The 27,852-nt window shown below is 44.2% G+C and overlaps 1 protein-coding gene and 1 long non-coding RNA gene across 51 annotated transcripts in view; one reads left to right on the forward strand and one right to left on the reverse strand.

Moving 5' to 3' along the window:
* LOC137304833 (CUGBP Elav-like family member 4) overlaps nt 1-27,852 on the forward strand; it is a 580,712-nt gene that overhangs the window by 61,301 nt on the left and 491,559 nt on the right. The gene's annotated exons all lie outside the window — the stretch shown is intronic.
* Nucleotides 11,596-27,768, reverse strand: LOC137304839 (uncharacterized). Its single transcript, XR_010958644.1, has 3 exons — nt 27,630-27,768; nt 19,175-19,222; nt 11,596-11,791 (listed from the first exon to the last, which is right to left on the reverse strand). It is a non-coding gene; the product is annotated as an uncharacterized lncRNA (long non-coding RNA).

Genomic DNA, 27,852 nt, shown 5'->3' on the forward strand with positions numbered 1-27,852 from the left:
TCTGCAGGGCAGGCAGATGAGCTGGCTTGAGAATTTTGCACACCGCTACTGTTTTAAATCGCATTCTTGAGTTCAAATCCTTCCATGGCCTTGCCCCTCTCTATCTCTGTAATGTCCTCCAGTCCTACGACCCTCCCGAGAATATAAATTCTGGTCTCTTGTACGTCCTCGATTCCCATCGGCCCACTATTGGCTGCCATGCCTTCAGCTGCCTAGGCCCTGAGCTCTGGAATTCCCTCCCTAAACCTCTCCACCTCTCTCTCCTCTTTAAGACGTACCTTAAGACCTACCTCTTTGATTAAGGTTTTGGTCACCTGTCCTAATATCTCCATATGTGGCTTAATGTCGATCTTTGTCTGAGTCGTTTTATTACGTTAACTGCACTCTATAAATGCAAGTAGTTAATGTCAGGACACCTGATTAAAATGGGACCGTTAAAAGATTTGTCTAAATGAGATTGCCAGCTGATTGGGGTGACTATTTTATGTTGTGAGCCCATGGCCCCTCCAAGAATTGGTGTAAGCCTTTCCAAAGTCTAGCACTTTTTATTACTTCCTACATTTCGAAAGCTCTTTCCAATCGCAAACCCCGTCAAAAGTTATGGTACAATTCCACTGTTTGTGGCACGTTCTTAAAACAATCAGTGTACTTCACTCAAAAAAAAAATGCTTTGTGTTAAGCACTGGGCCTTGACAGCGATCATCATTCATGTGGGAGGTTCAAATGCTCAGTCACGGGCAGGCCGCAAAACTGAAAGCAAAGGCGCGTGAAGCTGGCCTCTTAGCCATTGTCCCACCAGGACGCACGGAGTTGATGCCGTCAGAGTAATTATTGTAGCAAGTGTGCGACTCGACGCATCCCTCCGTGACTGAATTCTCGCTTGGAGGTTTAAAGGAACTGCTCCCCTTTTGTTCGTAGAAAATTTAAGAGCAATTTTTGTACTGATTAACCCAGGTTTGCAAACAGGCCAGTTTTGATTCGGGCTGTACTGTTTATTCAAAGGATTTCCTTTTTTTTTTGGTGTGTTTTTAAAAAAATGTACTGGTCACAGACTTTCCTACTTCTTGAAGTTATTCCTTTGATTTTTTTTTTGAAAAGGTAAATTTTCTTGTCAAAATTCACAAGAAGTGTTTGCCGACCAGCTAGGCCATTCCAGTGATGTTAATTTTGAGCATCACCATGTACTTTATGGCTCCTTAGAAGGGCCTCAGTTTTAAACTGGCCTACACCAGTGTCAGGGCAAGGTTGCCAACCCTCCAGGATTGTCCTGGAGTCTCCAGGAATTGAAGGTTAATCCACTGGACGCTGCTGCGAGCAAAACCCGGGAGAGAATTTATAGGGGCATCAAAGAAAATGAAAACAAAAATTCAATTTTTTTTGAACACTTTCATTTATTAGTTACAAAAATATTGGAGATGGGGAGGAGTCTGTTGGACTGAATCATCCAATCAGGTAACAAAGAGTCTGTTCCCTTTCCAATTGGCTGGGGAAGGCGGGGTGCCGCAAGAATGGACGTGTTGGGCGACCAATGGCGGCAGCGAGGGGTGGGGGGACATGTGATGAAATCTCCAGGAATACGTCCAACCAGAGTTGGCAACGCAAAGTCAGGGACAGTCCTGTATCTCATACCAAGTGATCAAATAGGGAGGGAAAACTGAACCTCCTTCTTGATACAATTTTTTCATTCTATTAGCCCCTTCTCTTTTTTTCAATTTATTTACATTCTTTTCATCTCTTTTTAAACACATACCTTATTTAGGTTCTTTTTTATTTTTATTTAATTTTTTTTTCGCTGTAGATGGTTTCTGCGGGGTTTTAACCCTACCCACCCGGTGGATACTTAGCTGCTCAGAATGCTACCCTATCCCGCCATTTTCCGGTTGTAACCTGCAGGGTTCTGGAAGCGGTTAAGGCCCCCGCTTAAAGCACGCAGGGGCCTCGCGCGTTTTTGCAATTCGGAGGCCTTTTACGTTAACGGTATTTTGGCCGGAGGCTGAGTGAGCCTTTATTTCTAGGGGGATGGAGTATAAAAGCAGGGAAGTCATGCTACAACTGTACAGGGTGCTGGTGAGACCACACCTGGAGTACTGCGTACAGTTCTGTTCCCTTATTTAAGGAAGGACATACTTGCATTGGAGGCAGTTCAGAGAAGATTCACTCAGTTGATTCCGGGTATGGAAGGGTTGTCTTATGAGGAAAGATTGAACAGGTTGGGTCTATACTCATTGGAGTTTAGAACAATGAGAGGAGATCTTATTGAAACATACAAGATTCTGAGGGGACTCGATAGGGTAGATGCTGAGAGGATGTTACCCCTCATGGGGGAATCTAAAACTAGGAAGCATAGTCTTAGAATAAGGGGTCGCCCGTTTAAGATGGAAATGAGGAGGAATTTCTTCTCCCAGAGGGTCGTGAATCTGGAATTCTTTACCCCAAAAAGCTGTGGAGGCCGAGTCATTGAATACATTCAAGGCTGAGTTAGAGAAATTTTTGATCAGCAAGGGAGTCAAAGGATATGGGGAAAGGGCGGGAAAATGGAGTTGAGGTAAAAATCAGATCAGCCATGATCTAATTGAATGGCGGAGCAGGCTCGAGGGGCCGAGTGGCCTATTCCTGCTCCTATCTCTTATGGCCTTATGAGGAAACCTCTGCGGCTTTCCCGCCAGGCTGAAGCAGGTCAACAGCTGGTGGGAAGGACGTAGAGGGCCCACTGAGGTACGTGTAAAATGTTCCTTTTGAGAGGCCAGGAGGAGCAGGAGGGCTCCACCAGCCTCCCCCCGTGGAAATTTGTGGCCTCCCTGGATTTGGATTCCCCTTTCCCCCTGCAAAACGCTCCTGGAGCTCCCCTCCCCGCCAATTACCTGCAAGCCCATGAGCAGCCAAGGACCACCTGATCTAACCCCGTCGAAAGCCATCTTACGCCCTTTCCAGCCCATTTTGCACGGGAAGTGGAGATGGGGCATTTAAATGAGGCCTGGGAGTTAAAATACCCTGGGCCTGAAACATGTGCCAACGAGTGTGTTTTGCACTCACCCCACCCCCTCTGTCGGCCCACAAACCGCTCAAGGTTAAAATTGATCCTTATGTGTCTGTCTCTCTGTTTTTCTCAATCCGTCTATCTCTGTTTCTCGCTATGTAATTCTGGTTTTCTGTCTGTATCTCTGCATCTGTGTCTCAAACGTGTGTCTCTGGCTCTGTTTACCTCACTGCTTCTGCGTGTCTCTGCATCCCACTTGCTGTTTGTGGAACCTTGCTGTGTGCAAATTGGCTGCCATACTTGCCCACAAAGCAACAGTGGGTGCGCTTCATAATTAATTCATTGGTTGTGAAATGCTTTGGGACATCCTGAGAATGTGAGAGGTGCTACAGAATCCAACCTCTTTTCCTCAATTATCATTCTCGTACCATGTTTGTTATCTCTTGGTGAGAAAGGAAAGAATGATTATGAATTTTTTTGACACGCAGACTGTAGGAAAATAAAATTCCTGAAACGACGAGGACGAAAATGTGGAAAGCAGGAAAATTGGCTAAAATTTCCCCCAAGAATGAAACTGAAGATCTGATTAAATATTTGGGAACAAGAGATTAGAGTGTGGAAATTCAGCACAGTTAAATTTGCTTACAAAAGCTTAAAGTGCTTGAGCTATATTCCTGTGTAAAAAAAATAATCCGCGCAGTAGTGTGTTACAAGTGCATACACGAGTTTCGTCAGTCGGAATCTACAGCCTTCAGTTGCTTCAGGAGACCACCAGGTTGACTCAGGAAGTCCCTCTTCACACGATGAGTCATGAACACATGGAATGGGCTTCCAGCTCGAGTGGTAGAAGCAGAAACCATGGAATCATTGAAGAAACAGCTAGATGAATAGATAGATGGACTTGCATTTATATAGTGCCTTTCACGGCCTCAAGACGTCCCAAAGTGCTTTATAGCCAATTAATTACTTTTGAAGTGTAGTCACTGTTGTAATGTAGGCAACGCAGCAGCCAATTTGCGCACAGCAAGATCCCACAAACAGCAATCTGATAATGACCAGATCATCTGTTTTTTTAGTGATGTTGGTTGAGGGATAAATATTGATAGGACTCCGGGGAGAACTCCCCTGCTCTTCTTCGAAATAGTGCCACAGGATCTTTTATGTCCACCTGAGAGGGCAGACGGGGCCTGGGTTTAACGTCTCATCCGAAAGACGGCACCTCCGACAGTGCAACCCCCCCCAATATTGCATTGGAGACACAGAAATGTGGGCACTTTGGGATCTTCCTGAATGGATGGACTAAAAGGAGTCGATTGTCTTTTCTTGCCTGCAGTTCTCGTGTGGGATTTCCCAACTGGGAGTTCATGGTAAGGAGTAATGTTCACAGGGGAGCGCAGGTCAAGAAACCGTGGGCCACAGCCGCCTGATGTTCCAGGCGGAAAAATAGGGGCTGCCAGCCTGCAAAATCTCACCCAGCTGACCCTCCTCATAGGGGCGCCTCATCAGGGAACCCGCCTTTCCGAGTAAAATTTGAGAAGGGCCGAGACTAAAATTAAAATTGAAATTATTTCCAGAATTAAAACGGATTCTGTCTCGTGGTACATTCTTGTTACTTTCTCCCTCTCCTCCTGCACCCTCCCCCCCCCCCCCACCCCCCAAAATGTCCCAAGGCGCTTCACAAGGGCGATTATCAATCGCAATTTGACACCGAGCCATGGAAGGAGATATTAGGACAGGTGACCAAAAGCTTGGTCAAAGAGGCAGGTTTTAAGGAGCGTCTTAAAGGAGGAGAGAGAGAGACGGAGAGGTTTAGGGAGGGAATTCCAGAGCTGAGGGCCCAGGCAGCTGAAGGCACGGCCGCCAATGGTGGGGCGATGAAAATCGGGGATGCGCAAGAGGCCGGAATGTCGATTTCAACATGTGAAACTGACTGTTTTTAAACACATATCTATACGGTAGCTCAGCAGGACCAGTGCTGAGCTTCGCAAACATGTGGGAACTAACTGAGTTCTGCCATTTCCCCCATGGAGAATAATTAGGGAACAGATGGGTGTTAAGTAGAGTTGGAAGTGAATGATAACTATTTCTATTTGTTAGGCTGTGCCTGGTGGGAATAGAGCCACTATGCTTCCGGTGATAATATTTGGGAACAAACACAAGGTGTGTGCAAGAGGAGGCTTGGCTCAAAGTGCTGCCTTCTGCATGAGGCAGCAATAATCTGTTATCAGAGTGTGAAGGTTAAAGCACCTCAAACAATGGAACCAGCTGCTGCGAGCCATAAACCATCTCTAACATGCAAGTAGCGAGACCTTTGCTTTCTGCTCGCTCATCAAGATTATTTAAACAAAGAAAAATCAGGCCCAGGTGTAAATGTTTGCTCACAGGCGACAATCTGGGGTTTGTGGAGGTGATCTGGGAAGTGACCTGTTTACATTCTGCTTGACTCTTCCTTGATTTGGTTGCCTGCATTTTATTTTAGACTTTACACATTACGGTGTCGGCCTTGGCTCAGTGGGTCGCACTCTCAACCTCTGAGTCAGAAGGTCGTGGGTTCACGAGCCCCACTCCAGAGACTTGAGCACAAAATCCAGGCTGAGACTCCCAGTGCTGTACTGAGGGAGTGCTGTACTGTCAGAGTGCCGTCTTTCAGTAGACATGTTAATCTGAGGTCCTGTCTGCCCCCTCAGATGGATGTGAAAGATGACATGTCACTATTTGAAGAAGAGCAGGGAGCTCTCCTGGCCAATATTTATCCCTCGACCAACATCAATAAGGCAGATTATCTGGCCGTTATCACAGTGCAATTTGGCTGCCGCGTTACGTACATTACAAATGTGAACAATTTTACAACACCAAGTTATAGTCCAACAATTTTATTTGAAATTCACAAGCTTTCGGAGGCTTCCTCCTTCCTCAGGTGAATGTTCACATTGACCTGAGGAAGGAGGAAGCCTCCGAAAGCTTGTGAATTTCAAATAAAATTGTTGGACTATAACTTGGTGTTGTAAAATTGTTTACAATTGTCAACCCCAGTCCATCACCGGCATCTCCACATCATTACAAATGTGACCACACTTCGAAATTACTTCATTAGCTGGAAAGCACTTTCGGACGTCATGAAAGGCATTACATAAATGCAAGCCCTTCCTTTACCCCAGCAAGGAGTCGATGTCTTCAGGAGAGGAATAGGGAAAACTAGAGGGGGGGGAGAAGTCAAAAAAAAAATATGCGGCGTTTCCACCACAGCTGGGATGCTGATCTGTGAGTCCAGTTCAAGTTGTGCTGGTGATGTCGAGCAGCGGGCAGTCATTTGTCTCGCATCTGAGATGGAAATACAGGACACACAGCTCCCATACAAATGATGCAAGTGTCCTGTCAGCTTTTACGCAGCGTGTACTGTGACTTTAAATTCCCAGAAGAAGCATTGCTTTATAACTACAGCATCCCTGTCAGTTTCAGGTCAGTTTCATAACTTAGAAAATGAACAACAGGTGATTTGTCATTGACTTTTATCACTTCAGTCTGGGCTAGATGTGAACCCAGACCTGAGGTGATGGGACAGTGTTCTAACTCACTGTGACACCAGCTCCCTAGACGCTAATGTAAATTATTAAATAACCATGACAACTCAGTACTGCAGGTATTCATTATGGGATATGCTCTATTTCCACAGTGTGGAATTCAAGAGCGACCATATTACCTTTGGCATATTGGCATGGTCTTAAAACAATTACTTTTATTACTTATCGAATTAGTGGATCGCAAAGCTGCACCCGTTGTCATGGTAACTTCTCTGACGCTTTACAAAGAAGCTTAAGTGACTTCAGTGTTTAACTTCATCCACACTGAAGTGTAAGCTTTTTAATTAATTGAAAACCAGACTTTTTTTGCACGGGTTTATCCGTCGGCTTGTACGACAGGGAATAAGTACGAAGCCTGCAATAGTGCCTAATTACAGTGTCACGATGTGCCAAAGTGCCTCACATCCGCTGACAAACTTGTTTAGAGTGTAGTCACTGTTGTTATGCAGGCAAATGCAGCAGCCAATTTGCACATAGAAAAGTCGACAACAACAACTTGCATTTCATACGATGATCCAGCACAGAAGGAGGCCATTTGGCCCATTGTGCCTGTGCCGGCTCTCTGAAAGAGCTGCCCAATTAGTCCCACTCCCCTTAGATAGCGCTTTTCACTTAGAAAAACATCCCAAGAAGGAAAATGATCACTAAGCTAAGGAACAGCGATTAGGAGGGGTAACTAAAAGTTTGGTCAATAAGGTGGGATTTAAGCAAATGAGATGAATGCCCCAGTTAATCTGTTTTTTTCTATTGGTGGTATTTTTTGAGGGTGGAATCTCGACTAGGCCACCAAGTTCTTTTCAAATAGTTCAACAGGATCTTGTACATCACTCTGATCTACTGGAGCAGGCAGACGGCACCTCCAACAATGCAGAACTCTCTCAGTACTGCACTGGGCCATCAACCTAGATTATGTGCTCAAGTCTCTGGAGTTGGACTTGAGTTTTGGAACAGCAGCCTTTATTAATCATGACTACTTTCTGTCAGTTTTCTCACCAGGGATTTGAGCATAAGATCCAGGCTGACACTCCAGTGCAGTACTGAGGGAGTGCTGCACTGTCTGAGATGCCGTCGTTCGGATGAGATGTTAAACCAAGGTCCCGTCTGCCCTCTCTGTCAGGTGGACTCTCTCAGATCCCGTGGCACTAGTTCAAAAAAGAGCAGTGGAATTCTCCCCGGTGTCCTGGTCAATATTTATCCCTTAACCAACACCTAAACACAGATTATCTGGTCATCATTATCTCAATGCATGTTTGTGGGACCTTGCTGCGTGCAAATTGGCTGCTGCGTTTCCTACATTACGACAGTAACTACACTTCAAAAGTACTATATTGGCTGTAAAGCGCCTTGGGATGCTCTGAGGTTGTGAAAGGCGCTATATAAAGGCAAGTCTTTCTTTCTGTCCTGACGGTGCTGCTCCACACTCCCTCCCCATTCACAAGGCTGCCAATCGACCACAAAGCAGTCAGAGGCTCATTGTGCACTAGTGTTGCTATTGCACTACAGGCACCAGTTTGAGACTTATGTCTGTTTGGGAAATTTGGAGCTGGCAATGGTGAATTCCACTGCCAGTTCTGTGAAAGTCTCTGGTCAGGGAAGGCAGAGATCGACACAGACTCACTGGTATCCCAATGTTGATTTACAGTTTTTAATATAGGAGAAAAAAAATTACTTGTATCTTTCTTTTCCAAAATGTCTGGAAGCATTTCACACAACAGAGTCTTGTGATATTTGTTATGTATTCAAACAATGGGCTCGTTGTTGACATTAAAATGGTTAAAGATGAAGTTTGGAATGTTCCTCGGCAGTCCTTGTCACCAGCTGTAATTTTAGACAGTCTGGAAGCAACCATTTTGTAATCAGATCCTTTTTACAAGAGTAGAGTATCACGATGTCACAGAAGGGGGAGTTCTACCCAAAATGTCTGCTTCTACCCAAAAAATCTGGAGTCTAAAACCTTGCAACAATGGGTGATTGAGACCCTCCAGTAATAGTACAGATATCTTCATTCATAATATTTGGAATGATGGGATAATCATTAATGATTACTTTCCCTTTAATCCAGCCCTATTTTACTGGGATGTCATAAGATTGTTGATCACTGCCTCTGTCAGCCCTTCAGTCTCTGATTTCCTTAATGAAACATTGGCCCCTACAACAATTTCTCGTGAGTTGATAATGAAAGTGAATGAATGCTAGGGATCCCAATGAAGAGTCCTGGGCAATGTTTGCCAATGAGGGATTGATCTAGGGGTTCATATGTTTTCATCCAATTTAATAAGGTTCTTCATGCAAATTATGTGCATCTACAGGGGATATTCATTAATATGGTGGATTTTTTAAAAATATGCTTTGGTTTAATATGGATTCCCATGCCTCGTGTAGCACCAATGCATAAGGACCCAAACTCAGTTGCTGGTCAGTGCTGAGTTAACAGATCTCGGGTAGGGATGCTACAATTGTCCTCAGTGCTCCTGGGCACGGAAGGGGAAAGAAAATCATCCAGGGTTCCCACTAACCCAGTAACCCCTTCATCGTGGCTGGTTCAAAATCCTGGAGCTCACTACTCAACAGCACTGTGGGGGCACTTTCATCACACGGACTGCAGCGGTTCAAGAGGAAGAAGGCCCGCCGCCACCTTCTCAAGGGCCTCTAGGGGCGGGCAATACATTCCGGCCTAGCTAGCAGCACCTATGTCCTCAGAATGAATAATAAAACATGCGTGGGTGTTGGTTAGGCTTGTATATCATGCCCTCCACAGTTGAATAGCCTGGCGACACTCACTGTCTCAGTGCTCACATGAAGAATCGCCATTTGCATAAGGCACCAGAGATCCATTGGCAGGAGTGAGTATCTTCAAGAGGGTGGGAGAAAATTGGGAGGAAAGAAATGAATGACCCATATTGAGTAAACTTTCAGATGAAGGTTGAACAAACTCCTGAGACGATAGGAATATAGGAACAGGAGTGGGCCATTCAGCCCCTCGAGTCCGCTCCGCCATTTGATAAGATCATGGCTGATCTGTGATCTAACTCCATATACCTGCCTTTGGCCCATATCCCTTAATGCCTTTGGTTGGCAAAAAGCTGTCTATCTCAGATTTAAATTTAGCAATTGAGCTAGTATCAATTGCCGTCTGCTAAGATGCTAATTTGTGCTTAGACTCCAATAGAATATAAATTCAGGAAAAGAATTCTCACCCAGCTGGACTTGGACTGGCTCAGATTTCTACTCATGCCTTTCCAAGCCATGGGCGTCATCTAGTGACCTAAATTTGGAAAGAAATACATAATTCATGTCTTATTACATTGATAAAACACATCAAAAATGCTGGACACTTTTTTTGCAGCGGGAGTAACATTATTTAGGTAAACATGGCAAACATTTTGTGCTGGAAACATCCCACAAACAGCATTTAGATGACTGGACCATTGATCTGTTCGTTGGTGATATTGGGTGAGGAACCAGGGCTCGTGAGGACAACAGGATGACCCCCATGTTCTTCTTTGAATAGTGTAATGGCATCTTGAACATCTACCTGAACAGATAGATGGGACCTTGATTCAGGTTTTCATCTAGGGGACATTCCAACACTGTACTGGAGGGTCAACCATGGATGATGAGCTCAGGTCCGTGTGTAGGGGTTTGAACCCACAACTTTCTGACCCGGTCACAACACCAGTACCAACTGAGGTCAAGTTAACAGTGAAGCGGGTAGTGGAAAAAGAACAGAAGCCACCCTGGTATATTTGCAATCCCGAGCTGCCTGTGAGCTTGTTGTAGGTGACGGACCCCGAGCAACAATCAGTCAGAGAGAGGATTAGAGCACGGGGAACAGGTGAGTGGCTTTGCAGTCCACACGCCCGTTGGAATAGACTGCTACACGTTCCAGGTGATCCAATATAGATAGCTGAGAGTGGGAACCATGGACAGAGTGTAGGCATTTTGCTATTTCTCAAACATTCTACCCTCACCTATAACACGTGATATCAAATATTGGTACACTTGCCCCTCTGAAGTGACCACCTACCCTCACCATCTTTGAAAGTCCTGGCTCCACTGTTGGGAACACGATAGTGCAATGTCTTTGACCGAATTCAACTGGGATTTTGGACTTGTGGCCTTTTGGGCTTTAGAGTTGAGTCCTCCACTCCCAAGCTGAGACGCAGTGACTGCATCCTTTTAAAGAAAAATTAAATCCAGCTGCAGAAACGTTCCTCAAATGTCTAAACTTAATGGCCTCACAGTTTGTGGCTTCACGGATCGAAGCCTCGTACAGTTCAGTATTCGTGTGATAATCCTCTCCCATGCAGCCCAATTATTAAGAAAGGGAAGAGACACAAAAGGCAAAAAATGCTAATTCAAACCATAAAAGGTTGAATGTTATTATTATAAGCAATAATTTGTAGTACAAGCTAGGATGCATGTTAAAGTGAGATATTTTATAGGGCAACTAATGGACCGATGCTACAAGCATTTTTATTACCAAGAAATATTAATTTGCAGTTTATAGAATTAATTAACCCCCCTCTGGTGTTCTTAAGGATGCTGTTTACAGTTTCTAAACCGCGCAGATTCAATATATGTATCAGCTAATGCACGCTCTGATAGCAAAGACTCCCTGCGTGTGAAGTATAATGACCTACAAAAACAGAGTATAAATCAGCAAATATACTTTTCTGACTGGTCTGTCGGCTCAAACTAAGAAAGAGCTTTCCACACTCCCGAGCTCTGCTTTAAGGAGGATCGTTTCCAATTAGCTCAAGCCCAAACATTCCCGACGTGTGACCTGCTGAACGGTAAAGGTACGAGGCAAACCGTGCAGGAGCATCTGATGTTTGTGTGTGCATGTGTTTCTCGTGTGAAAAATGTACCGAGTGAAGAGCTGTTCGGTAGATGTTGAGATGGTGGGCGGAATTAGATGCTGGATCTTCTAGGTCAGTAGACATTATACTGAACAATTGAAGGGTAAATGGCATTTAAGCAAATTTAATGTTGATGTCAGATCTCCTAAAATGGCTCAGTAAAGGTACAGCTCAGTGTGAGATCGAGGTAAACAGGAAAGTTCCAGGTTTGATCTCTGGTTTATTCAGAGATAGTTGGCGGTAAGCAAGAACAAAACTTGCCTTTGTATAAAGCTTTTTGCGTCCTCCGGGAGTCCCAAAATGCCTCACATCCAACGAGTTACTTTTGTCAGGTCGATAAACATGGCTGTCAATTTCCGCATGGCAAGGACCTGCAAACAAATATGAGATATATATACTCGGTTAATCTGCTCTTGGGGGTGGTGATGGCTGAGGCGTAAAATTAGTCCAGAGTCCGGGGAGAACACCCCTGCTTTCCTTCTAATAGTGCCGTAGTACTTTTTATGTTCACCTGTACAGACTGTGCCATTTTAAATAGACGGGAAATCAGGACCAGCGGTGCCCAAATGGGAAATTTGCTCAATAGGGAAAGGGCAGAGAATTGGGATCAAAAAGATGAAGAGGTGCCACAGATAGGAAAATAGCACAGCAGGCTGAATTGGCCAAATGGTCTACTCCTGTTCCAATGTTCTAGCCACTATAGTGAATTCCAGTCACCCTGGCCTAGCCACTTTTGAAAGAGTTATCGTGTCTGTGGTACCAGCAGATGGATAGCACTTAACAAGATTGTTGGTTCCCAGAACAGTAGGGGTTAATTCAGGAATCTCACTCAATCAGGCGTTGATCGTATGAAAAGAAAATCTTTCCTCAAGTTGGGGCATTAATGTTGGCGACACTTATGATGCACTCATGCCTAATGTACCATGCAGGACTCTACCTACCAATCGTTGTGCCTTTAATATTTTTTGATAATTAAGACGCGTTGTAAGCATGATAAATTTTCTGACTTTTCTTTTACTGCTCGCGGTTTGTGTGAGAAATGTAAAAATGTGAACTACAAGATCGCAGGATGGATACCAATCAGAAAGGCCATTCAGCCCATCTTAGCACACACACAACCAGGAAAAGCCTACATTACTCCTTTGTTTCCATGGCAGCTTCCAACTGTGAGTGAGTTTAAGATTTTTTTGTCTCTGCTAAAGAATTGCTTGTTCTTTGTGTGAAGAAGAATTTTCTGACACCAGTTAAAAAGTTTGTCCTCTCCAGTTTGAACCTGTGGCCCCTTGCTTTACTGTTGTGGTTTAGCTTGAAGTAGTGTTCCAGGCTTACATTTCCTATACTTTATATCTTATTTACCTCTATTAATTACCAACTTTTAAGGATCAAAACTCCAGGATTTTCCAGCCTTTCCTTGTAATTCACTTCCTGATACCAGGGATCAGTCTTGCGGCTCTTCTGTGTGCCACTTCTAGGGCTTGACTGTCTCATGGAATCATACAACGCAGAGGGAGGCCATTCAGCCCATCATGCCTGTGCTGGCTCTTTGAAAGAAATAGCCATCCAAATAGATGCCTTTAAAGGGAAGCTAGATAAGTACATGAGGGAGAAAGGAATAGAAGGATATGCTGATAGAGTTTGATGAAGTTGGGTGGGAGGAGGCTTGTGTGGAGCATAAACACCGGCACAGACCTGTTGGGCCGAATAGCCTGTTTCTGTGCTGTAAATTCTGTGTACTACCCCTAGATCTCTTTCAACAAGACCCTTATATTGGCAAAGTAGAAGCCAGCTTAAGACTTCATCAAATTGTGTCTGATCCTCCCACAGGTTATAAAGGAAAAAATACATTCTGATTCTCCAACACTGTCATCCCTCACTTGAATGGAGTGTTTGACACCCTAAAAGGGTTCTGTTCTGCTAGGCTTAGATGGTACAAAACAGTTATATCTTCTCCCAAGCGCGGAGAAATTCAATGCGGAAAGCCTTCAAGACTTTATTCTGTTGTTTACCTCATAATTCACTCTGCAGTTATGCAGAAAAATCATAAAATCCTTATTGGAGATATATTTCAGAGCTTAAAAGTTGGCTCCATGATATAAATCACAACTGGGGCTGTCAGATGCCCCAATCAAATGACATAAGTGAGATTTAAAATGATGATGATTGCCTGATGCATTGCATAGTTGCCAGGACTCAGCTGTCAATCACTTCCCTGTCCCAACATGGGTTGGACTTGAGACATTTTGAACGTTAGAGAAACTCCCACGCAGAACTGCAGTTGACTTCAGGAAAACCGAAACATTTGGGGGGAGGCGGGTCAGGGACTTCACAGAGATAAACAGAAGACATGTCACGTACAGCAGCTTGACAAGATAAATAGGCTGCACGGCGGCTGAAGCCCCCAGTGGGCTATAGCCAGCACTGCGAGCGGTGGCATTTAATTCTATCAGGTGGCTGACTGTGCTAGATTTTAATTTACGACACCTGTCGCAAGTCTTTAACATTAAAAACCAAAGACAACTTAAAAGGGGCCTGGTCTTCGTGCAAAAATATTTGGGAACCTTTTCAGCACAGAAGGCATGCGAGTAAATGAACCCTTAATTCCTTTATTAGCCGAGGCATAGAATATAAGAGCAGGGAGGTTATGCTGGAACTGTATAAAACACTAGTTAGGCCACAGCTTGAGTACTGTGTACAGTTCTGGTCACCACATTACAGGAAGGATGTAATAGCACTAGAGAGGGTGCAGAGGAGATTTACGAGGATGTTGCCAGGACTGGAGAATTTTAGTTATGATGACCGATTGGATAGGCTGGGGTTGTTTTCCTTGGAACAGAGGAGGCTGAGGGGAGATTTGATTGAGGTGTACAAAATTATGAGGGGCCTAGATAGAATGGATAGGAAGGACCTATTTCCCTTAGCGGAGGGGTCAATAACCAGGGGGCATAGATTTAAAGTGATTGGTAGAAGGATTAGAGCGGAAATGAGGAAAACCTTTTGCACCCAGAGGGTGGTGGGTGTCTGGATCTCACTGCCTGAGAGGGTGGTAGAGGCAGAAACCCTCAAGTCATTTAAAAAATACCTGAATGTGCACCTGAAGAGCCGTGACCTGCAGGGCTACGGACCAAATGCGGGAAAGTGGGATTAGGCTGGGTGACTCGTTTCTCAGCCGGCATGGACACGATGGGCCGAATGGCCTCCTCCTGTGCCGTAGATTTTCTATGATTCTAATTTGCCTCTTCATCATTTTGATGATCATGCCCACCCGTAGGTGGGTGGTGAGTGGAATTTGACGTCCGCCCATTAAGTGTGTGTGTCGTAATGTTACTCATGGTCGCGGTTCACCTCTTTTTATGATTTCTTTATCCCCCATCCCATCCGGAAGGTACCGTCTCTTGCGAGGGTAACATTGCGCGGGTGCCAGTTGCCCTCTTGTACCTCACCCAAGTGCCCACTCCTCAATGTGTGAGCCTTGAGATTAGATGGCGAGAAGTGATTTGACCATATTGGGGGGCGTTGGCACCAAGCCCATTCTTGTCTTCACCCAACGTTTGTTCCATGTTGTGTGCCGTTCCAACACGGATAGTGATCAGGAGTAGGAACTCTGTCTGAACCCCCACCCCCCCCCCCACCCTCTCCCTATTTCAGCCCAGAAGCACTGAGGCCCTTCTGTAGTGTTCCTACTGCTGCCCAAACCGAGATCAGGTAACTCAGCACAGACTGGAGTTGGAACGAGGAATCATTTTGCCCCCAACTGACTTGGTACTGTATTGGGCAGTTCACTGACTACAAATGGCACAATTCACAACACTGCAGTGCAATTCTTCATAGCTCTGGTAAATTCTTAATGGGAACAAGTAGACAGTCCACACATGTTGTAAGAGAATAAACTATTGTAAGCATTGCCCATGGGAAAAACGGAATATTCAGTATGTCCATTTGTTTGGAACTGCTACAGTTCTCCAGAATAGAGCTGCTACCTGAGCTATAATAATGTTTCAAAGACTCTTCAAAAGATTTAATTTTCCTGTGGGACTTCGAAGTGGATACCTTAAGTCCAACTTTACTTTGTAGTAGATGTCATTTTTTGAACGAGATGTAAAACTCAGGCTCCATCTACTTGCTCAGATAGATAGAAAAGTTCCGAAGACTCGAAGAAGAGTAGCGAGTGTCCTGGCTTAACATTCCTCCTCCTTCGACTAATGTCAGCAAAAACAGACTATCTGGTCATTTATCACATTTGCTGTTTGTGGAATCTTGTTTTGCATTAACAATGATGACTCTCCTTCCAAAGTAATCCATTGGTTGTAAAGCACTTTGGATGTGATCAGGTGCTGTATAAATTGCAAGGTCTTTGTTCTTTAACCTGTTGCCTCTTTTTAACCCTTTGAACCACTGCTTAACACAACAGAGGCGGGCTGAAGGCAGAGCTGCACTTTACTATCTAAGTGGATCTGTGCAGATCGGAAGATCCAACATAGCGGCTCTCAAATTATATCACAAATATACATTGTAATATTTCGGGGGGGGTGGAGGGTAGTACTTCAGATTGAAAGAACACTGCTACCCCCAGTATACCACCGGGATTTTGTGACATTTCCCAATTTTTATTTTTAAGCAACTTATCAAACTATTGGAGGAATTGTATCAGTTCTTGGCGTACAGGAGAATATACAGGACTCTCAAGGGGTTGGGGGGGAGGGGGGTGAAAGGAAGAGAAATAGATTTTGTGCAGAAAAAGATGGTTTGTGACCTGCCAGGACCAATGTATGCTCGAATTAGAGCATAAGGTGATAAATGAGGAAAGAAAAAAAAGACTTGCATTTATATAGCGCCTTTCATGAACTCAGGATATCCCAAAGTGCTTTAAAGCCAATGAAATACATTTTGAAGTGCAGTCACTGTTGTAATATAGGAAACGTGGCAACCAATTTGTGCACAGCAAGATCCCACAAACAGCAATGTGATAATGACCAGACAGTCTGTTTGTTGGTGTTGGCTGAGGGATAAATACTGGCCAGGCCACTGGGGAGAACGCCCATGCTCTTCATGGAAATAGTGTCATGGGATCTTTTACGTTCACCTAAGAGGGCGGACAGGGCTTCGGTTTAACGACTCATCTGGAGAACGGCACCTCTGACAGTGCAGCACTGCACTGGCGTGTCCTTGGAGTGGACCGAGTTCCGAACAAATTGTCTCCTCCACGTAAAGAACGTATCATGCACCTCCTTCCCCCAGCTTAAAATGAACACCAGCTACTAGTCATACTGATGGTTGGAAGGTCTCTGTCTGTGAGTCATACGATTGTGAATAAGAACAGATTGTAAGAGCTTCTACAAGTATATAAAAAGGAAGAGAGTAGCAAAAGTAAACGTGGGTCCCTTAGAGAATGAGACAGGACAAATTATAATGGGGAATAGGGAAATGACAGAGACATTAAACAAATATTTTGTATCTATCTTCACAGTAGAAGACCCAAAAAATACCAGAAATAGTGGGGAACCAAGGGTGTAGTGACAGTGAGGAACTTAAATTAATATTAGTAAAACTAAAGTACTGGAGAAATTAATGGGACTAAAAGCGGACAAATCCCCTGGACCTGATGGCCTACATCCTGGGGTTATAAAAGAGGTAGTTGCAGAGATAGTGGATGCATTGGTTGTGATCTTCCAAGATTCCCTAGATTCTAGAACATTTCCAGTGGATTGGAAGGTAGCAAATGTAACACTGCTATTCAAGAAATGAGGGAGAGAGAAAACAGGGAACTACAGGCCAGTTAGCCTGACATCAGTTGTCGGGAAAATGCTGGAATCTATTATTAATAGACGTGGTAACAGGGCACTTAGAAAATCATAATATGATTAGGCAGAGTTAACGTGGTTTTATGAAAGGGAAATCGTGTTTGACAAATCTACTGGAGATTTTTGAGGATGTTATTAACAGGGTGGATAAAGGGGAACCAGTGGATGTAGTATTTTTGGATTTTCAAAAGGCATTCGATAAGATGCCACACGAAAGGTTGATATACAAGATATGGGCTCATGGAGTTGGGAGTAATATATTAGCATGGATAGAGGATTGGATAATGGACAGAAAACAGAGAGCAGGAATAAACGGGACATTTTCAGGTTGGCAGGCTGTAACTCGTGGGGTGCTGCAAGGATCAGTGCTGGGGCCTCAGCTATTTACAATCTATATTAATGACTTAGATTAAGGAACTGAGTGTAATTTATCCAAGTTTGCCGATGATACAAAGCTAGGTGAGAAAGTAAGCCGTGAGGAGAACACAAAGAGTCTGCAAAGGGATATAGGCAGGTTAATTGAGTGGGCAAGAAGATGGCAGATGGAGTATAATGTGGGGAAATGTGAGGTTGTTCACTTTGATAGGAAGAAAAGAAAAACAGATTTTTTTTTTAATGGTGAGAAACTATTAAATATTGGTGTTCAGAGGGATTTGTGTGTCATGGTACACAAAGCACAAAAAGTTAACATGCAGATAACAGCAAACAATTAGGACGGCAAATGGTATGTTGGCCTTTATTGCAAGGAGATTGGAGTACAAGAGTACAGGGTTTTGGTGAGTCCACACCTGGAGTACTGTGTACAGTTTTGGTCTCTTTACCTAAAGAGGCGGTGCAACAAAGGTTCACTAAATTGATTCCTGGGATGAGAGGGTTGTCCTATGAGGAGAGATTGAATAGAATGGGCCTATACTCTCTGGAGTTTAGAAGAATGAGAGGTGATCTCATTAAAACATATAAGATTCTGAGAGGGTTTGACAGGGTAGATGCTGAGAGGCTGTTTTCCCTGGCTGGACAGTCTAGAACTGGGGGGCACAGTCTCAGGATAAGGGGTCGGCCATTTGGGACTGAGATGAGGAGGAATTTCTTCACTCATAGGGCTGTGAGTCTTTGGAATTCTCTACCCCAGAGGGCTGTGGATGCTCAGTCGTTGAGTACATTCAAGGCTGAGATCGATAGATTTTTGGACTCTAGGGGAATCAAGAGATATGAGAATCGGGCAGGAAAGTGGAGTTGAGGTTGAAGATCAGCCATCATCTTACTGAATGGTGGAGCAGGCTCGAGGGGCCGAATGGCCTACTCCTCCTATTTCTTATGAATTGTTCCTTGTCACCCACGGAGCTGTAATTGGCCACAGTAGCATTAGATTAGGGAAGGCAAATCTAAATCCTGACCGAACAAAAATCGATCTATCTCAGTCTTGAAAGCTCCAATTGTCCCAGCATCCACAGCCTTTTGGAGGAGAGAGTTCCAGATTTCTACTACCCTTTGTGTGGAAAAAGTGCTTCCTGAATTAGCTCCTAAACGGCCAAGCTCTAATGTTAAGATTATGGTCCCCTCGTTCTTGACTCCCCCACCAGAGGAAATAGTTTCTCCGTACCTCCCCTATCGAATCCTTTTTAACATTTTAAACCCCTCGATCAGATCACCCCTCAATCTTCTGCACTCAAGGGAATACAAAGCCAAGTTTATGCAAGTTTGTCCCTCGTAATTTAACCCTCTGGGCCCTGGCATCATTCTGGTGAATCCGTCACCCCTTGCTGGATGTTTGCAGGACGGGGATGGTTCTGATTTCCTGCACAATCAGATCCCCTGCACGCACTCGTTTCAGGCCTCACACATGATGAATGGGTGAGGAACCACACTCCAGCGCAGGAGACGAGGGGGAGAAAACTGAAGTGGGAAAGAAAAAATGAAGCATAATTTTTTTTTTAAATTGTACCATCCGCTGCTTACCGTGAAGTGCAGCTCATGGATTCCTCCCGGCAAATCCTGACTGGGAACCTATTAAACAAACATGAAGATAAATTCCTGATGAAAAATTCATTAAACCAACGCAATAAAGAAAAATTAAATGGCAGGGAAAGATGGGGAGAGCAGACAAAATTTAAATAAGAAAGTGAGTGAGAGTACAAATTAAAAAAAATTAATTTGTTTTTTTTTTAAATACCTCCTTTGGCCGGTTTAAAAACCAAGTATCATTCTTCTGAATTACTAGTGCATTCTCTCCCTTCCTGTAGTCAGCGGCATTCATTATAAAACTCTCTAATCTGAACATTGGCTGTTTTGGGGCAGCTGGAGATGCTTAACCTGAACCGAGATGAATTTTCATAGCGCAATCCCTCTTTTTTTTGGCGCTTGTGTGTGTTTTTTTTTGTATTTAAAATATTCGGTGTGCTTAACTGTAAAACAATTTCTGCTGAACTGCAAATCAGAATGAGGTATTCCATCTTTATCCCACATTATAAGCTGGCGCTCCTAATAAATAATTGCATTAAAGTTTAATATGGCATATGTATAATGTCAAACTTGTATTGAACAGTTTTTCTTAGAGTGAAGTGGAATAGCAAATATTGCTGTATTTAATATGCCAAGACCTTGGCAGTCATTTTTCAAAGCTCTTTTAATATGAAAGGAACAGTTCCATTAACGTTTTTAAGCCACAATTCAAACCATCCTCGTTGTGTAAAAAAGAGCTATCTTATAACGGAGAAATATATCTGCTTTAATTAAATTATGTCATTTTTTTTTTAAAAAGAACTCTGGGGAATTGTAAATTATGCCATTTAAAAATTGTTGCTTCTGACAAATTTCTCGTTCCTTTTTTTAAAAATAAAAACTGCAGTACGTTTTCACTCAAAGTTGGATTCAGTGTTGCAACCTTTCTGCTCGTCAGACAGACATTCTGTTTACTGGACAACCTGGTGCTCCTTTTTATTTGTGATGTCAACCGGACAGCAAATGTCCAGTTTTCTGGGCCGTTTCGTTGTCCGTTTGTACCTTATTTCTGGCAGAATTTTTTTTTTTTCTTTCTGCGTCTGGCGCTGTGGGGCTCGCAATGTAGGATCGAATTGAAATGGTCGCAAGCTGCAAAATAAAAAAAGCCTCCAAACCCTTCGAGGCCTCCAAGTGAAGTTTAACGAGGAACGAGGAGAGGGAGCGATCTGTCCCTGAGAGTTAACGACACTTAATCTAAGTCTGCAACGTTGGTACAAAGAACTGGCAAAGAGACAGGATCGTGCAGACCTGCACTGAGAAAGGGTGAGAAATAATCCTGACTCATGCCCCTTGCCCCTGCCCCTAGCTCCGCCCTCTGTCCAGTTTTGAACTTGGCAAATGGAGGCAAACCTCCTTTGCATTTGTTTGTGCGTGTGTGTGAATTCCAGCTAGAGTTGCCAACCCTCCAGGATTACCCTGGAGTCTCCTGGAATTAAAGACTAATCTTCTTGTCACTGCTGCGAGCGAACTCAGGAGGAAAATCACAGGGGCATTGGAAAAAATTGTGTTTTTAAAAAATAATTCTTTGGACGCTTTGGTTCATTAGTTATAAAAATATCAGACATGGGGAGAGAAAAGGCTGTTTGACTGACAGTCAAGAATCATCCAATCGGGTAATGAAGGGTCTGTTCGCTTTCCGATTGGCCGTGGGAAGGCAGGACGCCGCGAGGATGGACATATTGAGTGACCAATGGTGGGAGAGTGGGGGCGGGGCGGTTGGAGGCAGGAGGTCATGTGATGAAACCTCCAGGAATATGTCCCACCAGAGTTGGCAACCCTAATTCCAGCCCAGTAAGTACACGGAAGCAGAGCAAGTGACGTCTGTCGCCAGGGAAGTCGGCATGTTCAAGACACCGTCGGTATGTGCGTCACCTGTGTGGCAGCTGCTCATGGTGCTATAATTGGCTTGAGCGCTCGAGGCCTAGGGAGCAGGGGAATAAATTAATAAGTGATCCCCTGATTACTGCACTGTGTATGGGTGAGATCAGGATCAGGCACGGCCCTCTCAAGACCCAAATAGCCTGCTGACACGTCCGGGTCTGGACTCGGGCATGGGCCCACCACCTGAGGTGCGAGAATGGGTCTTTGATGTGTCGAGCCTATGAGAACGAAAACGCATAATTATGTGTTTCCATGGGTACAGGTTTGTGTGCGAGCCACACGAGGGAGAGTCTGTGGGGTCTTCAGCTTTGGAGTGGAGGGGGGGATTTGACTCGCAAGCCTGTTCCTGTGTGGACCTGATTTCTGCACACACATACAATAGCATCCCCAGCACAGATGCCAATTATATAGCAACCCGACCACTGCTGTATTATGGGGGATTCCCACAGTGCCAATCAACTTGTTCAGTTTGTCAATAATGGACTTCACTTGCACTGTACGAGGGAACTGGCAATTGGCAGTTCATTCAAAATAATGGGACTGGAGGTTGAGTCCTTCAGTCAGGCCTTATCCTCAACTCCCCTAAAAGTTCCGCCGTGACCGTTTGACCACAGTTTCTGTTGTTGTTTGTGCCACTTGTGTTTTTTTTTTCTCTGAACGACGCCTTTAATTGTAGCTTTTAAAAATCGCTGGTCCGGCTCAGACAGTCGAGGAGAGCAATTCATTGCCGCTGACTCACTGAGAGGAGCTGACGGACTAATAGCTGTCACCTGTTGGAGGGTCTCACGCGGATACCCTCGATCAAACCTAACTATCTTCCACAGTTGATCAGCATTCATGGTATTCATTCTGGCGAAGGACTGTGGTGAAAGATCACCTCTATTATTTTGCGTGGAAATCATAAATGTGCACTTCAGCAACGCGTTTCCTGTTTTGCAAATCTTACCTGGACGTTTTCAAATACGATAATCGAATAGAATATTCCAATGCAAAAGTGATCCTCGCATGTAATGAATTACACTGAATGCAAAGCACTCGAGAGAAGCTTTTGAGAGATGTAGTAATGCTCGATATAAATGGAATTTTTCCTTATGTGACACAAGGTCTTTTTTTAAATAGCCCATTTAGAAGGGCATTGATGTCATGAGAAAGGTTCAGCAAAACCTTTCTCATTTGACAAGGCAGAAGAAAAGAAAGAACTTGCATTTATATAGCGCCTTTCACGTCCTCAGGGCATCCCAAGGCGCTTTACAGCCAATGCGGTCCTTTTGAAGTGTGGTCACTGTTGTAATGTGACCTTGTATTAATTTTACAACACACATTAGTGAAGGGCTGATGCGTTTCCACACAATTTACATCATGATGACCTGCATTTGTAAACAAACAAAAGATGGCTGCCAAATAAATGATGACCAAAATCCTAAGGAGACAGTTCTCACCATCAGTGCCTTTTGGCAAATAAAGCCACTAAATGATTATTTAGCACGGCGAAAATTGCGAGGAAATTGGCTTAAAATGAAAGACTTTTGTGGTATTTTTCTTGCAGTCTCTCTTATGAGACGTTTTAATCCGCAGCAGGTTTTAAAATGCCACCGTTATGTCCTCTCTCTCAGCCTAGCTAATACCGAAGAATGTGTCCAGCGGGTTACTGTAAAAGCAGGTCCCAAGTTAGAATGGTTTTAGCTCGGTGACGTTTACATTCCAGTGACTACACTTCAAAAAATAAAGTACTTCATTGGCTGTAAAGCTGATATTCTGATATCTGTGAAAGGCGATTTATAAATGCAAGTCTTTCTTTCAGTGGCACTTGAACTCGATCTCTAAATTGAAGCCGTGCCAGTGAGTGGAGTGCCTGATGACTGCATGAGCAGGTGTTACAGTAACTAGCTGGAACCTCCCTTCACCCTGAAGCACGGCTGTGAGTGACAGAGCTTGAAATGATGCCGCTAACTAAAACAAGAGTGTCGGTGATTAGAAAAAACAAAGGGGAAAAGTTACACTGTGGAGTGAAAATTAAGAGATTTTATTGTGCGGTGTATTTCGTCAACAAATCACTGGCCCTAAATAATAAAAAAAAACACAAAAGAAAAAATGTGAATGCCCTTCATCAGATGCTGACTGATCTGATTCATTTTAATATTTCTACTTATAAGAACATAAGAACATAAGAAATTGGAGCAGGAGTAGGCCAATCGGCCCCTCGAGCCTGCTCCGCCATTCAATAAGATCATGGCTGATCTGATCCCAACCACAAATCTAAAGAACACAAGAAGTCAGAGCAGGACCCGGCCACATAGCCCCTGGGCCCTCTCCGCCACCCACAGGGCATTGACCGATCCGAACTCAGCTTCATGTCCAATTTCCTGCCCGCTCCCCATAACCCCTAAAACATACTTCTGTATGTTTATTTTGAAGACTTTTGTTTGTGGGGTATGGTGGTGCGGTGGTTATGTTACTGGGCTGGAAATCCAGCTAGGTCGGGACTAGTAATAATATTATAATATTCAGCAGAACGTGAGTTCGATTCCCACCATGACAGGTTGAGGATTTGAATTCAGTTTAAATAATCTGGAAATTTTTTTAAAAATTGTATCTGTAAAAGTGACCGTGAAGCTGTCAGATTTGTCGTAAAAAGCCAACTGATTTACTAATGTGCTTTAGGGGAGGAAACCTGCCGTCCTTACCCAGATCTGGGCCTATATGTGAGTCTAGTCCCATAACAACCCTCTGAAGTGGCCTAGCAAGCCACTCGATTGTATCAAACGACTATCAGCAGTTCAGGAAGGCGGCCCATCACCAGGGCAACGAGGGACTTGCAGTAAACGCGGCTTTGCCAATGACGAGAATAAAAATAAAATGGTAATAAATCCGGTGGCTCAATTAATATCGGCCGATACCATCATTAGTGCAGATACTTGCGAAACAGCCATTCATCTTTTACATTTTGTGCTGTTTACGGAACTATAAACACCACAAAACTCTGTCTCCTTCAGAATCTGACCCCTAACGTGAGAGGACTGAGGAGTAAGGAAAGGTTAAAGGAACTTAAGCTTGGAAAGGAGATGAATGGGAGGGGCCCTAATGAAGGTAGATAAGGTACTTCGGGGGTACTTCCTCTGAGTTCTCATGCTCCACCGCCGTAACTTTGCCTAAAGTTCGTTGGAAGCCCCACTTGTGTGCGTCAAGGGGTTTCTGCTGAAGCCCTAACAACTGCTAAAGTTCCAGGAGCAATGGTGAGAGAAGGTCCAAAGAAACTCACCCCCGAGTGAGATAGACAGGATTAATTCTGAGCACTGCTCTCAGTTGAATCATGATTGTGGGACAAGGGGACGTAGATACTGATGGGTAAAAGGCACGTTCAGGACTGTTGTCACACACTGATTTATACTGGCAACAATCTTCAAGATAGGGTAGTGGAGGCAGTTAGATGCTCTGATGGTGCTCATGGGTTTCTATGGAAAAGATAAACTGAATAACTTCCCTCATCTTTACTCCTAGGAACATAGGAACAGGAGTAGGCCATTCAGCCCCTCGTGCCTGCTCCGCCATTTGATAAGATCATGGCTGATCTGTGATCTAACTCCATATACCTGCCTTTGGCCCATATCCCTTAATACCTTTGGTTGTCAAAAAGCTATCTATCTCGCATTTCAATTTAGCAATTGAGCTAGTTTCAATTGCCGTTTGCGGAAGAGAGTTCCAAACTTCTACCACCCTTTGTGTGTAGAAATGTTTTCTAATCTCACTCCTGAAAGGTCTGGCTCTAATTTTTAGACTGTGCCCCCTACTCCTAGAATCCCCAACCAGCGGAAATAGTTTCTCTCTATCCACCCTATCCGTTCCCCTTAATATCTTCTAAACTTCGATCAGATCACCCCTTAACCTTCGAAACTCCAGAGAATACAATGTGTAATCTCACCTCGTAACTTAACCCTTGAAGTCCGGGTATCATTCTAGTAAACCTACGCTGCACTCCCTCCAAGGCCAATATGTCCTTCCGAAGGTGCGGTGCCCAGAACTGCTCACAGTACTCCAGGTGCGGTCTAACCAGGGTTTTGTATAGCTGCAGCATAACTTCTGCCCCCTTGTACTCTAGTCCTCTAGATAAAAAGGCCAACATTCCATTAGCCTTCTTGATTATTTTCTGCACCTGTTCATGACACTTCAATGATCTATGTACCTGAACCCCTAAGTCCCTTTGGACATCCACAGTTTTTAACTTTTTACGATTTAGAAAGTACCCTGTTCTATCCTTTTTGATCCTCTTTCTAGGACTTCTCCCTTCCAGCATACCATGCAAGTCTCCCAATCCCAGACCAGCCATTCCGGCTGTGCAGCTCCCAACTCCTAATGTTCCCAATCTCCCAGCTGGAAGCTTCCATTACGCTGTCCGGTGATGACATCGGAGGGATGGGTGGGGACGGGGGTGTGGGGAAGAGGGGCCTGGAGCTGACACAGGTCATCGGGGATCACTAGTTTGCACTAGTTAGCCTAAGATCCTAGCACCTGTTAAACTGCAGCAACAACACACCATTTCATTACCTGTACGTGTGCCACCTCCTCCCATAGATTGGCTCCTCATCCCTCCCAAGAGAGTTCAAAAACGGTGAAACCATCATTTTGAACATCCCAATTGCCCAATTTAAAATATCACATTTTGTTTGCTGCTTGTCCCTAGTAAGACATGTATTATATTAGAAGCAATCATTAGCTTTTCTTGCCCCTTGGGCAATGTTCCCATGTGATGACATGCTAGGGCTGATTGATGTGCTGATCCTGCAGTTCTGGGCTTTTCTCTTCCATTCAAAAATTTGACAGCCAAGGGATGGAAATTCTATTAAAGGTCACCCCCCCATCCCTCCCCACTCCTGGGACAAATGCCATTGAGACGTGCTTCTCCAGCTCAGCTGCATCTGCCCCAGTGTTCAGCGGTATTCACTCAGGTCCCTGTAAATTAAAGAGCCAATCTCGCCAACAATTTATTGTCGGTAAGAATTTATTCGGATTTGGCTTCAGCCTGTTTGTGCGTTTGTTGCTTTTTTTTGGTTCAGATTGTGGGAGAGCAACTTCCTTGTTCGCGTTCCCATGGTAACATCAATGCTAAAACCCGCTCCCTCATCCCAACACCAGGATTGTAGGCCCACAAAAATGTGGATCTGTGGATTTGTTCATTGGTCGTCGCACTCCTGCAATCCAAAGTAAACCCACTGTAAGAGCATCTGGTAACAGAATCATGGGAATTCCTCTATATTGTGGGAAAGGTGGGAAGAGAACGGGAGACAGACAAACACAAACAAAGATATGGGGGAGAGGGGGAGACATATGCACGTCTACACACGCATATGTACACGCGCACACACGTGTGTATACACAGATGCGTACACACGCTCACTTGCTTGTAACAGGCAATGCTGTCAATACCAGGACAGAGACTTGCAGTTGCATGAGATGTTGTATCCTATCCAAAACATAAATGACATTAAAAACAAAAAGTTAAGTCTATCATGATGACAAAAATTGGCAATAGTGTCCTCTTCTTCCCTTCTCTTTCTCCCACCCTCCCTAGTTCCCTCTTTCCTGCCTTTCTCTTTCTATCTCTCTTTTTTTCCCTCCTGAACAGGAGGCCAGGAACCAGAGAGAGTGGAGTGCAGGTCCTAGGATGAGTTACTGTAGCACCCAGCTCAATGTCTTATGTATAGGATGTCCCCCCTTCATCTTCTGACCTTAGTTTCTAGTTTTACAGGATATATTCAACAATACCGCACTCCCAGCAGGGGCTGCACTCAAAAGGAGCCTGAGTTGGAGAATCAGTGTCATAACTCTTTCTCCAACCCACACTTCACACAGGGAGCACAGCACTGTGAGTTTCTCCTTCCATGGATTATTTCCAGTAACATTAAACAAAAGAAAGATTTGCATTTATATAGTGCCTTTCACAACCTCAGGATGTCCCAAAACGCTCTACAGCCAATGAAATACTTCAGGGTGTAGTCACTGTTGTAATGTAGGAAGTACTGCAGCCAATTTGCGCACAGTAAGATCCCACAAACAGCAATGGCCAGATAATCTGTTTTAGTGATGTTGGTTGAGGAGTAAAAATTGACCAGGACACCAGGGAGAACTCCCCTGCTCTTCTTCAAAATAGTGCCATGGGATCTTTTACATCTACCTGAGAGGGCAGATGGGGCCTCGGTTTAATGTCTCATCCGAAAGAAGACACCTCCGACAGTGCAGCACTCCCTCAGTATTGCACTGGAGTGTCAGCCTAGATTATCTGCTCAAGTCTCTGGAATGGGACTTGATCCCCACATCCTTCTGACTTAGAGGTGAGAGCTCTGCCACCGAGCCAAGCTGACCCCTTAATATTGTATTTCACTATTTTGGTCTACCGCATTGAATTAAAACAAATGCCCCCTACTAAATTATCAGACAGGCGAACGACCTACAAACACTATTATCACCAACAGTAATTTAAGGCCTGTCGTGCTGGCAGTATAACCAATGCCAACGGGTATCGGTCTCAAACCAGTACCTGTGGTATAACTGTGCCCTTGATCCCATTATCCCAGGTTCCAGGAGTGAAGGCATGGATGTTTTCCAACACCCTTCACCTCTTCTTCTGTTCTTTGCAGCCTTCTGTTGGCAGTTACTATTGTGGAACAAAGTCCCTTGACAAGTATAACAGCACCGTGGTCATAAAGCTGGGAAATGTTTCATAATTAGCTTGTGACAGCTGCTCTTAAATGTTGCTTCGA

Source organism: Heptranchias perlo, chromosome 38 (genome assembly GCF_035084215.1).
Source record: "Heptranchias perlo isolate sHepPer1 chromosome 38, sHepPer1.hap1, whole genome shotgun sequence".
Classification (NCBI taxonomy): domain Eukaryota; kingdom Metazoa; phylum Chordata; class Chondrichthyes; order Hexanchiformes; family Hexanchidae; genus Heptranchias; species Heptranchias perlo.